Consider the following 18,714-nt stretch of genomic DNA (forward strand, 5'->3'; position numbering starts at 1 on the left):
TGTCCGTGTATATTCACGAACACTGAAATAAAATCAAAGTAATAAACACACAAGCACGTAGTGGAATGTTGAGCCCCTGTCCCTAGAACTATCACAATTAGATTCCCCGTGTCTGTATTTCACATTTGTATTGCTTCATTACTGAAAGTGTAAGCAAAGCGCAGCATGTTTGAGCATCACTGCCCTCTGCTTAGCATAGCTTACACATCTAAATCATCCAAATAGACAAAAACATGTGGCATCAACATTAACGTCAATAGTGTAGTGGTTAGAGCATCTGGCTAATGAGTAGACATTCATGGTTTGAGTTCCACTATAGCACATATCATGTGGAATGTGTATATGAGCATATTCATACATCTCTTTGCTGTATAACCTACATAATAACATCTAAATGTGAACTGGAGTACTGCATGAAATGTTTAACTAATGTCATGTAAACAAAGTGGTAGTGTCATAATGAATAAGGCACTAGTAAGCAGGTGTAAGCACAAATAAGCAGTAGTAAACATATATAGGTACCAGTAAGCAAGTTTAAGTGCGTTTGCGCAGGTGTAAGCAGTGCCCACACACATTAAGCATAGTAGAAGCTAACTGAATTTAAGAAACTGTAATCGGAAGATAGCACAGCCTACCATCGCACACACCTGCTCACAACTGTTTTAAGTACCTTAATCACTTTGTACCCAGCGGCTCACATTCTGCCCAGCAACAAAATAAATGGCCTCTGCAAAGGTCAAAGCCAGGACCTTGCACACCACAGCCAATGTGAATTTCCACTAAGCCATGGCGGATATGCATAAATCTGATGTTATCACAAACATAACATCCAGCACAGTCATGCAACAGCATAGGAAATGTATATAATTATGTAGATGTATGTGCATGTGTATGTACAGATATATATATATATATATCTATGAAGAATGAATGTTGTGACAATAAAGCATACAAAAGGAATGAGAAGGAAATCAACAGCAACTCCAGTATTATTTAGTGCTGTCAGCTTATGTCATATCAAGCCGGGCAGGGATGAACAAATCACTGCTACTCAAACCACAGGCAGGATACTACCAGAGGGAGTAACATTATCAATCTGTTAAGTCTACTTTACAAACAACTACAGGGTAGTCCCTGGTGGGACCACCCAAAAATTGCTAGGTTGTGTGGACTTCCGACCATTACACATGTAAGGGCAGGTATGTTCAAGGACTAAATGGTAGGAGAGCCTGATGATTCATGGGTTGGGACAACATACGTGTAGGGTCCCTAACGCTGGGGAGAGGGCAATGTGTGGAGGTGTGTTATGGCTGTGATAGCAACCGGAGAATGGATGGTTTGCATGTATGTTGAACTCAGGTGGGATGGAGGAACCATTGGTATGAAATTATGGATCCAGGCGTGTCAGGGTTGGATGGCCTGGTTCTAATTGGACCGCCTCGTGGAGGACAGCTAGTTCGTTATAAGTATATATGCATACACACATGCATACAGCTATATGTAGAAGTACATTCCCTGTAACACATTCATTCCTTTTGCAGACGTAAATAGCATTAAAGTGCCCCTACAAACCTCAACAGTAGATAGAATAACAGGGTGTGCATAAGAAGGAAGGGATGAATCTGCAAACATGCAGAAGTGTGTACTTTGATGTGTGTGATACTCCTTGAAGGCTACAGCCGAGATGTCAGAGTGAGAGAATAAACTTGTTTCGAAAGTTGTGGGTTCTGCTGTTGCTTTTTTTCATCTTTTGCTGGTTTTAGTTGTTTATATAGAAGTGTGTACTTTGTCTGAAGTCAGTGCTGTTCTCAAAAACTAAAATGTGAGGACTTTCACACTATGAAATAGTGGAATAAAAAAAAATGGAAAAAAAAAAAAAAAAACATGTTTTTGGTTTACTGTATTTAATCTTAGCTTAAAGCTACTAACCTACTCTGTAAACATTTTTTCTACCTATCTAGCTAATGCACTATGTAGCTAATGTACTGTAATTCCACTTGACTATTACTATATATTGTATTATTTACTCTCTGCAGATGCTTGGAGCTTTTCTCCCTGGGCCTCTACTGAAAATGGACATGTATCCAGTTAGACTAGCCCGGTCAACAAATGTAAAGTAAAATAAAATAAAATAAATAAATAAATAAAATCATTCCTGTGATCTGCCTGCTACGGCAATGCCAATCACTAAACTGGTCCTATTTATAACATAATTTTGCCGAACTCGTACATTATTAGCTTTCATGTGTAACATGTGCATTACCATATAGTCATAGTTATTAATTTATTGTAGTGTCTTGTTAACGGGAGTAATGATGTAATGAAGTATAGAGTATAATCTTGAAATAAAGACATGTGTGTCCCAGGTGGGACAACGCAAGAATTGTGAAGAGTGTCCTATCGGTCATTCATTTCACCAATGTTTGCAGACTAAAAGGTTGGGATGTCTGAGGATACGTGGAGTAAGTCAACCCATTGGATGGGTCTACAGGAGGAGGGAGTGGCCAATGTGTAGTGGTGTGGATGCACCGTGTATCCAGCTGAAGAATGGATGACTGCTGTGTCAGTGAAGTGTTGGGGTGGGTGTTTGGGGAACTAGGATCCATGGGTATATGGGTATATATGCAAATGAAGCAGCACAGCAATAGTGCAGTGGTTAGAGCATCCGCCTAATGAACAGATATTCTTTGCTCGAATCCAATTGCAGCACATACCATTTTCCATTGGTAATCTGTATAAGAACATATTTTGACATCCGTCTGCTGTATAACCTGCATAATAACAATTAAAAATGAACTGGAGTGAAGTGTCAGTGTCATAATGAATAAGGCACTAGTAAGCAGGTTTAAGCATAAATAAGCAGTAGTAAGCATATATAAGCACCAGTAAGCATGTTTAAGTGTGCTTGCGTGGGGGTATGCATTGCCTACACAGATTAAGCAAAGTAGAAGCTAACCGGGTGTAAGAAACTGTAACTGCAGGTGAGCATTGCTTAGCTCAACGCAAACCCACGCACACCAGCTCACAGCTGCTTTAAAGTGCCTTAATCACTCTGTACCCAATGGCTTGTGTTTTGCCCAGCAACAAAATAAACAGCCTCTGCAAGGCTAGAACTCAGGACCCTGTATATCACAGTCACAGTAGTTAACCACTACACCATGATAGCAATACATATAAAGGAGGTATCAGCAAACTAATCCTCATCACAGGGAAATCAAATCAAGCATGCGAACTGAATCTATGTACAGTGTAATGTTCTATAACCCGCCACAAGCCATAAATATGTGAATTGGAGTACTACAGTAAACACAGAGTTGAGGTGTCACTGTAATAACATTTTGAAATCCCCAGGACCACATACAGTGTATGTACACATGAATCACGGATACCAGACATATATATAACCTGTAATGAATAAGACATTGTTGACAAAAGGCAAATAGAATGCTAGATAACCAATAAGTAATGCTAACCGCAGCACAGCCCAACTAAGTAATTGTAAGCAATGTGTAGGGAAGCCAATACAATATGCCCACAGGTACGCCTCTTTAAGCAGTGCCAACCTGAAGTAAGCAGGTGTGCCCATAGCATAGCCTTTTCGAAACTGGCCAATTACGGAAAAGTGTGTGAATCCGGCCTTACTTAAAATGTAGAGGTGGGAATACGGCTCATAACTGGTTGTAGAATCCCCTGCAGGCAGAATGGCTGGAGTGGGAGAAGGCACTCACTTTAGAGTGCAGTGCTGGGGCATCCAGGAGTCCAAATTCATGGTATGGCTCCTGGTAAAGCACCATGACAGGAGACTACTGCAGGGCCAATACCAGGGCTCGCAGTACAAAACGGAGGCCTGGGACAGTCTTGCCCATGATCTCACTAGTGCCACAGGTATCCCCCGGACTGGTGAGCAGGTCAGGCACCACCATGCAGACATGAAGTGGCGGAGGGGAGATGTCCTGGAACAGTGGATCCAGGAAGCAAGGCAAATGCAGAATGCCCCAGAACTGAGTAAGTACTCCTTCCACTACATAGTTAATAATTGCCTTGCTTGTGTATACTATGGATAGGAATGGCTAAATATCACTGTACTTCTCTGACAGCTGCAGATGAGTGTGCTGCGAACCAGCAAGCCTATGATGCTAGGCTGCAGAGGATGCGTCACGGGGCAGGTTAGTAAATAGCCTACATGTACTGTCATAACAAATAAATGAAAGAGCCTCAGAAAGTGTTGTACCAGTATACAGAATTGTGTAATATGCTGCAAATAAAGGTGTAACCCCTGCATTGTTTCTGTTTACTCTGCAGTCATATGTTGTTGTACTGTTGCAGTTATTAAATAGTACTGTTGTAGTAAGCAGTGCTACCCACACTGTGGTATGCAGATAAAATGTGTATGAAGTGCTGTATAACAATGTTGGAAGTGCAAACAGGTCAGTCATATTAAACAAAATACATAGCAAAGCCTCACAACAATTGCCTAATAGAATAGTGCACAGTGATCTTAACTGTAATGCTTTTGTCACACACAGCAGGGCTTTGGATCCCAGGAGTGCTAGTATGTTGTATGCATAATCATTCAACACAACTGCACACAGTTTGTTAGAATGTTCAAAGAGAAATCTGTATGCATATTTACACTTAACAACTGTACAGATTATGCTAGAATGCTCAAATAGAGAGTGGTATGCATATGCATACCCCTCAACTGTTCCAATCTGCCCAGTATGTCCTGATAAATGGCCCACATCACCTGCCTTTTGCCCTGTCCCCCTGACAAATTAGTGTGATGATGCAAGAAATGTAAGCAGCTGTTAATGACATATAACTGACAGTCAGACTTGTACATAGTCAGAGAATGTATATGCAAACATAACTGGCATCCCAGCATCTCACCCAAAGTGTATAAGAGCAGTCTCAAAACATGTTGCATTAACACCTGCATCTTGTCAAGCCTGTACATAAGACACAGGTCCCATACATACTAATCTACAAACATACCATTGTATAATATAAAGCCATTGGGTAGTGTAATAATACATGTAAGGGACTGACCACTGCAGTGACTATGAATGTTGTGAAAACTACAAGGATTTATTAGTTGTTAATTGAACTCTCTCTCACCCCTACCATATGTGCAAAAATATCCGATTTACACAACTCATTTGGTATGTCTACACTCCTAACCTTTGTTGGGACATATGTCCTATTGGTTTATAAATATTCACATCTGTTTCTGTGCATGTGCCATGTTAAAATACTCCCATATTGGTGGCCTGTTGCCATCAATGAAACCTGCATGTTGTTGTACTGGCCACTATTTACCCATATATGCATGTGTTCTGCCTGCTCTGCAACTATTTTATATCTGGTGCCCTGGGTAATGGGAATGCCTGTGTATGCTGTTATAACTAACTGTGAATGCTGTAGACTATTACTAACCCATATCTGCCTTAAACATGCTACAACATAGCTCGTATGGGAAGACCGGTCCCAGCGGACCCACCTGTCCCACCTCAGCTGGCCATGGCACCAAGCACCAGCACATCTGGGGCCCAGCCTGGGACCTCCTTTTCCATTGGACCTGCACCACCTTCGGGTGGAACCACCACAGGGGATGGGGCTCGCCCCCCCTGGGAGCGGAAGCAGACAGGAACCTGTCACCCATGGTATGGACTGGGCCGTGGTGCGTAGAGAACTTGACAGGGAGATCCGAGACTGCCTACGCCAGCTTGAGGGCTGAGTGGTGCAAATAGAGGGTGAGTCTGCCCCTCCCACACAGCCCCCACCCCCAGCACAGCCACCTTCAGGGCTGTGAAGGTGCAGTAGTGACTGCCCATGGGTGGGGATCTCAGTCCCACTGTATCCATTTGTGAGCTCATGGGATTGTGTCTTCCAAACACCCCTCCCTGTCCAAGGTGTTTCCCCCCACATGTGTCATATACCGCCCCTGTATGCTTCTTGTTTGTCTTGTCTGTCATCCTACCCAACCTATCCTCCTTGATCATACCTATGCTCCTTCTCAACATCCCACTCTCACCTAAAAATAAAAGAAAAAAAGGGCAATCTGTTCCCGCAAAAAAAGCACGCCCCATACATAACTGTCCATTTCGCACACGTGTCCACTGGACACATGTAAACATTTCTAATTGGCATCACAACATACTATTGTTGTCCTCACCCCTGTCTCAGGGTTGTGAGTGTCCAAATGTACCACCAAATATTGCATATGCACAGCCGTTGCTGTAGAAGAAATGGACAGCTATGGACCTTCCCTACACCCTTCTTGCACATCTCTAGCTACCTTGCCTACTGTCTTTCCCTCTTTGTGCCCCTTTTTCACCACTTTCCTATCACTCCTTTTTTCTTTTCTTTTAAAGAAATTAGTGTGGGGGTAAGCAGGAGTAAGTACTTTTAAGCAGCAGTGAGCAGGTTTCAGCCTGTTTGCATGGGGGTAAGTACTGCCTACACAGGTTAAACAATCAAGAAGGTAACTGAGTGTAAGGAACTGTAACCAAAAGTAACCACTGCTTACTGTCATGCAAACCCGCTCACACCTGCTGAAAAGTACCTTAATCACTCCATATCCAATGGCCCTTATTCTGCCCAGCAACAAAATAAACAGGTTCTGCAAGGCTCAAAACCAGGACCCTGCACACCACAGCCAATGTGATTTACCACTAAGCCATGGCAAATACACAGACATCTGATTTTACCACAAACATATCATCCAGCACAGTCATTCAACAGTATAGGAAATGTATTTCATTATGTAGATGCATGTGTGTGTGTGTTTATGTCAATATATATATATATATATATATATATATATATATATATATATATATATATATATATACACATATATATATATATATATATATATATATATATATATATATATATACACATACATAGAATATATATATATATATATATATATATATATATATAGATATATCAAGAACAAACCACGTGACAACAGAGCATTAAAAAAGAATGAAAAGGAAAACACCAGCAACTCCTGTATTATGTAGCGGTGTTATCATATGTAATATCAGGACTCCCTCAGACAGACATGTGTCATTAATACACGCAAACATTTGTACATTGCCCAAATACATTACTTTGAGCATTTTATTTATATTAACAAAACAGTTCCTGTCCAATCATTATGTGAGAACAGTACTCTTGCAAGGTGCTGTGTGCCACATCATCATTAAAAAGTTAAATGGGGTAACCATAGATGGACCAGTAGTGTCGTGTGTACACTGGGGTCATCTGCATCATGTGTACCTGGAACCTTTTGGAGTCATGTGCATACCAGGCTCGTGTGCCTGAGAGAGGGGTGAGGGCAACAGTAGTATGTTGTGATGCAAATTAAAAAGGTTACATGTGTCCAGTGGACACATGTGTGAAATGGACAGCTATGAATGGGGAAAAAGTTGTTCTGGGAACAAATTGACCCTTTGTTTCCATTTTTGTAAAGTGAGAGTGGGATGTTGAGGAAGGAGAGTAGGTATGCTGATGGAGGATAGGTTGGGTAGGATGACAGAAAGACAGACAAGACAGCGTACAGGGGCAGTATATGACACATGTGGGGGGGACACCTTGGACGGGGAGGAGTGTTTGGCAGTCACAAGTCCATGAGCCCCCAAATGGAAACAGTGGGATGGAGGTCCCACCCATGGGCAGCCTCCACTGCACCTTCATAGCCCCAAAGGTGGCTGTGCTTGGGGCTGTCTAGGAGGGTCAGGCTCACCCTCTAATTGTGCCACACTTCCCTTGAGCTGGTGTAGCTGGCCTCGAAACCCCTTATCGAGCTCCCTTCACACCATGGCCTGGACCATACGACAGCTGACATGTTCCTTTCTGGACCTGCTCCCAGGAAGGGGGGGCAAGCCCCATCCTCAGTGGTGGTTCCACCCAAAAGGTGGTGCAGAGCCAACAGAGGTAGAGGTCCAAGGCTGGGCCCCAGACCTGCTGGTGCCTGGTGCCATGGCCAGCTGAAGTGGGACAGGTGGTTCCGCCGGGACCGCCAATCCCATACAGCCTATGGTGTTGCAGTTTTAACACAGATAAGGCTTAGTAATAGTCAACAGCATTCAGGATTACTTATAACAGCATGCATTGATATTACCATTAACCCAAGACAACAGATGTCATACATTTGCAGAGGGAGCACAATGCATGCATATATACTGCATGGACATCTGTTCAAAGTGTAGACGACTTGTGACTGCAGCTATGAACAGTGGCCCATTATTGGCATGTCACTGTGATAACCTCAGACAGTGACTGTCATACCACTGTTTCATGTGACGTATGTCCAATCAGGGATGCAATGTCAGTAACTCTCATCACTGTCACCATGTACTGACTGCAATCCTCACACTATGCTTCTGCAGTTCACAGATGTGTGTTCTGTGAGTAACACAAGAAACAAATGCTTCCACAAACTGACCAGTCCACAGATGACCCTACAGATGGGGGTTTCCTCACAAACAGGCACTGTGTTGTCAGTTTTTAAAACATGCAGACTAGCATTACCACACACAACCTGTTAAACTGGCAGTAGTCTGAATGAAGCATAACTACACTTACATGCTGTAGTCATGTCTGGCACATTACCCTCCTGTCTTTAGGCCATTTTCCACAGTGTATGTTGTTTCAGGAATATCCAGATTTCATCTGTGATGCTGTTTACCAAACACCAGATCCAGGTTCCACTCATAGCGACTGTCATAGGCAAACAACAACATGATGTCCCTAGGTATTGTACTGTGTTTCCATGCAATTAGCTATGGGAATGTCACCACAGCTGTTCCACATGCAGTGAGCTAGATGAGGACTGCAATATGTGCAGAGGCCATCACCTGATCATGACAATCACTTACAAAACACAAGCTGCTGCTGAGCAGGTGTACATCTCCACATCCACCAGAGAGTGTGTGGGAGGGACAGACAGAGGCAAAGTACATCAGGGAAGGCCTGGGAGACTAAAACCTAAGCATCTTCTGTCACACACCTACCAGTACAGGGGTTCATACTCCTGACTGACTAGCCATTACTATTACTAGTGCATGCACTTACTCCATGTGCCACATAGCTGACATGTTGGTGTGTTGTAAGAACATATATGTGTGCTGGTGAGCGACATCTGCAACAGAGATATAGTAGACATACATGAGGTGTGGCACTCATGGCTGTCCACATGAACAGATGTCATTGTCAACACAGCCACACTCTCTAAGGGACTCAGACACATTGGCACACTTTGGCAGGCTCATCAATACACTTCCTAACTACTTAGTTTGCCACACTACAGTAATGCACAGGTATTACATGCACCACAGGCGTTATCCTGAGGTTCTATGGGCTAGGGCATGTGAACATGTCTGACATCAGTCAGTTTGCCAATGGGAGTTATACTGGGTGTGACTGTGGTTGGGAACATCACAAGGTGCCAGTACTGACATGCATGTGTGCATTGCTTCATGGGTGTGTAGTGGTTGACTGTGCAAGATGGTTGTACAAGGCTGGGTGAGGGGTAATCCTTGGTATCAGGCCACCTGACAATGGTCTGCAGTGTGGTTCAGGGGTGTAGTGTCTGCAATGTCCCACACAGATGGGTATTGTATTAACCGTCCTGTCATCCTGGTTATTATTGTGTGTGGCCATTGCTTTGCAATGCATGCCATGTCTGTGTTTGATAGTCCTTGACATTGACATTGCCTGGGATGTGCACACCCCATATTAATGTATAGTGCCATGTTTAAGTGTACCTGGTTTGCCTGGTACATGTTATGTACACAGACTATTATCAACAGATGTGCCAATCCTGGCTTGTTGTGGCAGGACCTGCTAATAGACAGCAGGCTGTCCTTACACCTGCATTAATAGCATGATACAGGTATTCCCTGGTGTCAGTGGCATCTGTTCATACAGGGCATGTGTGCAAGACATTGTATGTTCTTTGTGGATCACATTTGATGGCACCACATATGTAGCAGGCATCCACTGGGGAACATAGTGAAGGCATGTTGTCCGCAATTATGTGCCTATTGTACTGGTGGACAGGGTGCCATGCCCTCTGCAGCCCACTGCAATCACACCATGCTTACTATTTGTCAACAATGTGCAGGGTACTAGCAACATAGCTGGTTTCCTAGGCAAGTGTGGTTGTGTATGACACATGGGTTTAGACCATATTCTGGGTAATGGTAGGGTTACTTACATTGTTCACCAGGCCTTTTGCCAGATTTATGGGTATGGCTTGCCAACCCAGTCTCTTGGCTGATTTAAATCTGTAATCCTCGTGAGGTGGACATTGTGACCTATAATATGGCCACCATATAGGAAAACTACAAAACCTGCTCCTCAACATGTTCAGTGGTTAGACACTCACAGCCACCTCCACAAAGGAAATGACTGATGAACACACACACACACACACACACACACACACACACACACACACACACACACACACACACACACACACACCTGCCATGTCTCGGAATAGAACTCTTACCTAACTAGTTTATCACACTACAAACTTACGCAGTTATAGCATGCACTATGGATATTACTGGGCTACTCTATCCCCAAATGTGTATTTCACAAGGAATGACATCAGCAGGTATACCAAAGTAGGGCATTTCAAATTTCCTACAAGTGAGTAGCCTAAAATGCATTGCTCACAAAACAGACAGTGAGACACACACAAAACATCCACAACTGACATGTGTGGGTATAGAACCCATGACCAAGATCTATATCACACTACTGCATGGAGATGTTATAGGTCGCACCACAAGGATTGGTAGAGAACTGATTTCCCCAAAGGTGTATTTGACAAGGGATGACATCAGCAGGATTACCAAAGTAGGGCATTGTAAATGTCCTGTGAGTGAGTAGGCTATAATGCATTGCTCCCTACACAGACATTGAAACACACACAAAACATACATAACTGCTATGGTTGTGGATGGAACCCTACCACAGCTCTAAATCACACTCCAGCAGTACGCAGTTACCCAACGTGCTACAGAAATTACTGGGTTACGGCATTCCCAGAGGTGTATTTCTAGGTGGGTGACATCAGCAGCCTTGCCAAAGTTGAGTATATGCATTGTAAGGAGTGTGAGTACTCTAAAAAGCATTGTTCTCTTCTCAGACAGGCAGACACAATTGGCAAGACTGGGATTAGAACACCTACCAAACTAGCTTATCACACTTCAGCATTACACAGTTACAGGACATGCTACAGAGATTACTGGGTTACAGTAGTCCCAGAGGTGTATTTCTAGGTGGGTAACATCAGCAGGGATTGCCAAAGTAGGGCCAATGAATCGTAATGAGTGTGATTAGCCAAACACTAGCACTCTCTACACAGGCATAGGAACAGACACCAAAGAATCCACAACTCCCACGTGTGAGACTAGAATCCCTACCAGAGTTCTATATCACACTACATCATTACACTGTTATAGCATGCACCACAGAGAATGCTGCTTGTTTTTTCCCCAAACGTGTACTCCCCAGTGATTGACATCAGCAGGATTGCCAATGTATGGGCATTTGAATTGTATTAAGTGTGATTAACCTAATTTCCACAATTAGTCTGTATGCATTAATCGCTGTCCTGGCCAGACACAAATACCCCACCTTTGCAGGTCATGAACCCAGGATACTGTACATTATACTCGCAGTAACTAACCACTAAGCCATCACAACAGTACATGAGACTGAGGTTTCACCACAGTAATCCCAGTATAAGCTAATCAGAGTCAACATGTGAAAGGAATGTATATACAGTTGTCCATAAAAGACTTCCCCAAAGCCAGCTTCATGCTACACAAAGCAGAAGTGACAATGTTTGTGACACCCATGGAGACAGGAGCTGACAGTTCTACATCCTGTCTGAGAAGAGAACAATGCTTTTTAGAGTACTCATACTCCTTACAATTCATATACTCAACTTTGGCAAGGCTGCTGATGTGCATCCACTTGTGCATGATTCCTGACATCCCACATGGAACCACAGTGCTCACCTCCCAAATAAGTAAGCCACTCTGGTTGTTTCCTGCCATTAACAGAGTATACAACAGAAGGTAGACACTGTTGAAGTAAAAAGGATACTCCAAGGATGCAAACACCTCCCTTACCAGCCACAGTATGATGTTGAGATCCCCCATGGAATCCTCCAAAGCTGGTTATGTAACTAAAATCACCACAGATTCCACAGACAATCACACACCATTCTATAGTTATGTCCTAAATCTAACAGGAAATGCTGAGACATGCTCTGAGCTACGACAGAATGGCATTGCATAGATTTCTCCCATGGATTGTGCCAATATCCTGGAGGATTGGTTTAGTGCCACAGTCACCCCCTCTCACCCCCAAAAGGGCCAATGGCAATATGAACAGTGTTTCATTGGCCAGTAATCATGGGCACACAGGCAGAAGCTGGACTATCCACAGCTAAGAATACATCATCCATGGGACCAGGCTGTCATGTGTAATCATAACCTAGCATCAGGCCTGGTGCCCACTGAGTGGCACACAGCTGCAGTTATCCCACTCCACAAGGAGATCCACCTTGGATCCCTGGAACTACTGTCACATCAGTGTGATGAGCCTGATCTGCATGGACATGGAATGCATTATCAGGGAAGTTGGGAACACAAACATTGGCAACCCTCAAACACTGTACCCTACACAGATTGATGGCTCATTGAGGGCCAATCTTGCCTCTTCAAATAGATTGTCTGCTTTGACTCAGTCTGCATAGCTGTTGAAAAGGGTAAGGCAGTCCACAAAGCCTATGTGGACCTCGCCAAGCCCTTCAATAGCATACACCAGTCTGGTAACATAGATTAACACACTAATCCAGCCATACATCCCTATGCCACTTGATAGTTTACCACATGGCTTACTGACAGAACACAGACTGTAGGTGTAACTGTCTCCAAATCCATCCCCAGACAAGTGACAGGTGGAGTACCTCAGTGTTCAGTCCTGGGACCACTGCTGTTTAAATTCTACATCTCTGTAGTACAGGCCAACAGTATGGGACTCTGGCTAACAAAGTAACAGATGACTGCAAAATGGGAGTCATTATGAGCCTGATTGTACTGCGTAATATGTTACCGATACCAGCCTGACATCATACAGTTGGGATGGGGTACTGTTAACATCTTGTGGCCTTGTTGTGTAAGGTCCTGGTTATGGGATCTGCAACAGTTGGTAGTCTATTGCAGGTCAGACTTGTTTTGCTGTGTGGCGGAATACCTATTCGTGCATGACATATGTTGTTTGTGCCTGTCAACCCCATTCATGGTACATGTGGACATATACGTTTCTGCTATGTTCCCGCCTTATCTACAGATGTATGTCCATATATACCTATATATATATATATATATATATATATATATATATATATATATATATATATAGATATATATAGATAGATATATAAATAGCTTCTTACACACATATATATATATATATATATATATATATATATATATATATATATATATATGTATATATATACACACACACACACACACACACACACACACACACACACACACACACACACACATTTGTATCTGTGTAGACATTAATATATTTTCACACACACATACATCTGCATGTTAGAATACATACTCTGTACTGTTGAATGACTGGGACGGATGATATGTTTGTGAATACAGCAGAGTTATGCATATCAGAGGTGGCTTAGAGGTAAATCACTTTGGCTATGGTGTGCATGGTCCTGGGTTTATGCATAGCAGAGGTTGTTTATTTTGTTGCTAGGCAGAAGAAGGGCTGATGGCTACAGAGTGATTAAGGCACTGTAAAGCAGTTGTAAGCATGTTGTCAGGCATGGTATGTCTGTTGTGAGTCACATGTGAAGGCACCATAGGTGGTGCAGATGTCCATTGGGGAACATGGTGGAGGTGCACTGTGTGCATGTATGTGCATATTGGACAGATGGCCAGGGTGACATGCCCTCTGTAGCCCACTTCTATCACTGCATAGTTACTATTAGTGGCCAATATGCAGTGTACTACCCACATATTGGCTGTTGCCTAGGCATGTGTGTGTGTATGACACATGAGTTGAGTGTGTGTTCTGGGTAATAATGGGGTTACTATCTGTGATTGGCTGGCCTCTATGTCAAATGTATGGGTATGGTTTTGCATCCCAGCATCACAGCTAATGTACATCTGTTATCCATGTATGGTTGACACTGTGATATAGAGTACGGCCAACATAAAATATATGCAAAATCCCCTCCACATTGCCCACAGGTGTCACACGTTTAAAACCACCACCACAGAGGTTACAAGTCACACACACACACACACCTGTCATATCTGGTATTTGAACCCCTACCTAACTAGTTTATTACACTACAGCAGTACGCAGTTATAGTACACAGCACAGACATTACTGAAGTACTTCTGTCGCAATGAATGACATCAGCAAGATTACCAAAGATCGACATTTCAAGTGTACAGTGAGCTGTACATATCTTTTAACTGTGTGCACCCGCTGCTTACTGTCACAAAAACACATTTACACCTGCCTTATTCAGTCCTAAATGACATTATAAAAAACCCTTGCAGATTTTGAACCCTGGGCCATGCACACCATGGTCACTAGACCTACCATTAAGCCATCTTTGTTGTATACATGTTTCATGGTTTTTATAATACACATTGTACTACAGATATTCCACAGTACTGAAAACAAATGGGACAGTCTATTTGTGTACATATGTACAGTACCCTTGAATGTATTGTACTCTGTGAAACAACATAGACAAGTCTAAATATGTACACCTGTTATAAATAAATACTAAATACATATATGCACTTATGGGATGTGTACACACACACACACACACACACACACACACACACACACACACACACACACACACACACACACACACACACACACACACACACACACACACACACACTCACACACACACACACACACACACACACATATATATATATATATATATATATATATATATATATATATATATATATATATATATATATATGCATATACACAGACACAGCTATAGCCATATATATAAACATGTGTGAACAACCTTTGTGACACAGAAGGGTTCCAAAGGAATTGATGTGTACACAAAATAGAGGCAACTCTTGTATTATAGCATTTAAATCTTAATCTTGAATTTTTTTCAAATAATACAGTATTTAAATTGATTCAACTGTGTTGCATGATTATTAACTGAACTAGAAGTTTTGACTCTGTTCTTCAGTTAGTTTTCCCACCCACCCTCCTTGTTTCTGTTTTGGTGTTAATCTTAGTGGCTTTGAAACTGCCCACCCCTCTTGTAAATTTGTGTTTGGATACTCCTTTTGGGCCCATCTCATTTGCTCACTCAACTGAGTGCAGTGAGATCATATTCTGATTTCAGGCACTCCTACTGTGTACAAAGAGAGCATCTGGGAAAGAGAACAAAAAAAAAAATTTAAGCTTGTTTCCTGCTTTTCCTGTTAAGTGGTCTAGACTGTTTGTAGGCTTCTGAACCCCCAAGCCCTTCTGTGTTGGAGAGAAGCCTTCTAGCTTAGTTTTGTTTCTTATAACTAGCCAGTTTTTTAGTTTTAGCACTCAAATCTGTTTCTTTGTACTCAGCACTTGTTCAGAACTCATTGTAAGCACTACATAAGCTGCAAATTACTACAGCACTCAACTTTCCTCACTTGTCTAGTGGAAAGCAGTTTTTAGTACTTAATAAATAAGCACTTATCCAGGCATGTCTAAGGGTCAGCTCCCAGTGATTTCTCCTGTCTACCCGATGAATCTGGGCATCTTGGGGCAATGCAGAAATTGCCTCACGTACACAGACAACCCTCTCCTCCTACCACCCAACACTACAACCTGTGAGAGATGCACTTATATAGCCAAACTGGAAGCAAAGCTCTCTTCACCCAAGACTGGACTAGACAGTCAAGAGGAGAAGGCAAACACTTGCACCACACCACACTCATCACATAGTCCCTCAAAACCTACACCACTGAAACACACACACAGAAACACAAAACACACACCTACATTCACGGAGGCTCTCAATAAAAATCTGCCCAAGCATCAGGGACATCCAAAGCATAAACACAAACAAACTCCACCCCCAACACAATCCAAATGACACATAGCCCATAAACTCAGTGTGCCACTCAACCACAGCCCATAAGGCATAACAACATACCCAACACTCTAGTCATAGATGACTCTATAGTCAGGCACACTGATGTTCCACTCACTAGACTAAACAAGGAGAAAGTTACTGTCAGCTGCCTGTCAGGTGCTAGGATCCGCCACATAACACAGGCACTCAGGTCACTCCACAATAAGTACAAATATGACACTGTCATTGTCCATGTTGGTGTGAATGACCTGAGACGTACCTCCCTGGACTACATGAAAACAGACATGGAGGAGCTCTCCGATCTTGTATCCCAGGCAGGTATGACCTAACCCTGAGTAGCATCCTGCCATCACCCAGAATGATACCACAGTACAAGGACAAAATGATTGACTTCAACAATTGGCTAAGCTTCCGGTGTCATTCTAAGGGGATCCAGTATTTGTCTGCCTGGGATGACATGATCAACAGTCCATGATGCTTTGCCAGAGATGGCCTGCACCTGTCGCCCTTAGGATTCCGGACACTGGCTAAGGCTCTTGCAACCCCTATAGTGCCTTTTTTAGGCAAGGTTCAAATGACAAATTCACCACCGTAACAGGTACAAGCAAGCAAAATCTGAGGGTAATGCTACGCAATGCTAGAAGTCTAAACCTCAAAATGCACTCACTCAAGGCATTCCTTAAAATGGAGAACATTGACATCTGTGCAGTGACAGAGACCTGGTTCAAAGCTCCAGAGAGCATCCCTGCATTACCAGGCTTCAATTCATACCACACCTTTCGGCCACCTAACTCAGAAAGAAGCACAAAAGGTGGAGGCGTGTCCATATTCATTAAGGATATCCACACCTCCAGGCTAGTTACACAGCATAATGCATCTGAGATTATCCAAGTGAAACTAACTCTGGGCAAGACCGCAATCCAAATTGTAGCTTGCTACAGACCCCCCACCATGCTCCAGGGTTCCCACTCCTCATTTCTTGATACACTGGAAAATATTAGGGTACAACCTGACACCCTAATGATGGGCGATTTCAACTACCCCACCATTAACTGGGAAAACTACTCATGTACTAACTCTTTTGCTCAACGATTTCTAGAATTCATAAATTCCAATGCCTTGGATCAACTTATTCACACCCCCACCAGGGGCAGCAATATCCTAGACCTGGTCATTACCAACATGGGAAACTGGTGTTCTACACAAGAGGTCAATTCCTCGTTGGTCAGATCTGACCACAAGCTTATCAGCCTAGACATCCACATCCCACCCCCAATTAGGAAAACCATCGTAAAAAGCTTCTCCAAAGCCAACTTCACACTTCTTAAGACAGAAGTGGCAAACTTCATGACACCCATGCAGATGGACAATAGAGGTATGACTGCCGAATCCTACACAAATGCACTTTATAAGCACTTACACGAGTGCATGGATCATGCTATCCCTAATAGACCCAAGATGTTATCCTCCAAAAAAAGGAAGCAATTCTGGTGGTCCTCTGCCATAAACAAACAAAAAAAGAGTAAAATCCCATGACTGGAGAAGCTCCCTGGTCAACCTCAGTAAGAAGCTGAGATCCCTCATAAAATCCTCCAAAGCTAGTTATGAAAACAAAATTGCCACTGACTCTAAAGAACACCACAAAGCATTATATAGCTATGTCAAGAATCTAAATGGGAACACTCAGATCTGCTCTGAGTTACAGCACAATGGCACTAAATATACAGAACCAACTGATATTGCCAACATCCTAGCGGATAGGTTCAGTGCTAACTTTACCCCCCTCTCACCCCTTAGAGGGCCCATCTCTATACCGGAAGAATGCAAAGTTCCTATAATCACGGCTGCACAGGTAAAAAACACACTCGCCAAAGCCAAGAGCACAGCATCCATGGGACCTGACAATATCCCAGGCTGTGTTCTACATGGACTACAGAATGAACGGGCACCCTACCTATGTACCATGTTCAATCATAGCCTCATCTCAGGCTTTGTACCCACTGAATGGCACACCATGACGATTATCCCACTCCACAAAGAGGGAGCCACGATGGACCCCGGGAACTACCGCCACATTAGCCTGACCAGCCTGGTCTGCAAGGCCATGGAATGTATTATCGTGGAACTCATAAACAAAGACATTGGTAATCTCCAAACTCTGGAACCTACCCAGTTTGGATTTGTAAAAGGCAGATTATGGCTCCTAAATCTGATTGACTTCTTTGAAGCAGTCAACAAAGCCATAGATGAGGGTAAAATGGTTCACACAGCTTATCTAGATCTCGCCAAGGCTTCGACACCATCCCCCACTCTGGAATTATAGATAAGCTCACTAAACTAGGTATAAATCCCTATGTCACAAGACGGGTTGCCAACTGGCTCATGGACAGAACCCACACTGTGAAAGTAGCGGATTCCAAATCCGACATCAGACCAGTGACAAGTGGAGTACCAGACAGATACCTGGTGTCAAAGCCATGGCCTGAAGCTCAATGCCAAAAAGT

The sequence above is a fragment of the Protopterus annectens genome, chromosome 4.part0 (assembly GCF_019279795.1).
Source record: "Protopterus annectens isolate FY-2018-M chromosome 4.part0, PAN1.0, whole genome shotgun sequence".
NCBI lineage: Eukaryota > Metazoa > Chordata > Ceratodontiformes > Protopteridae > Protopterus > Protopterus annectens.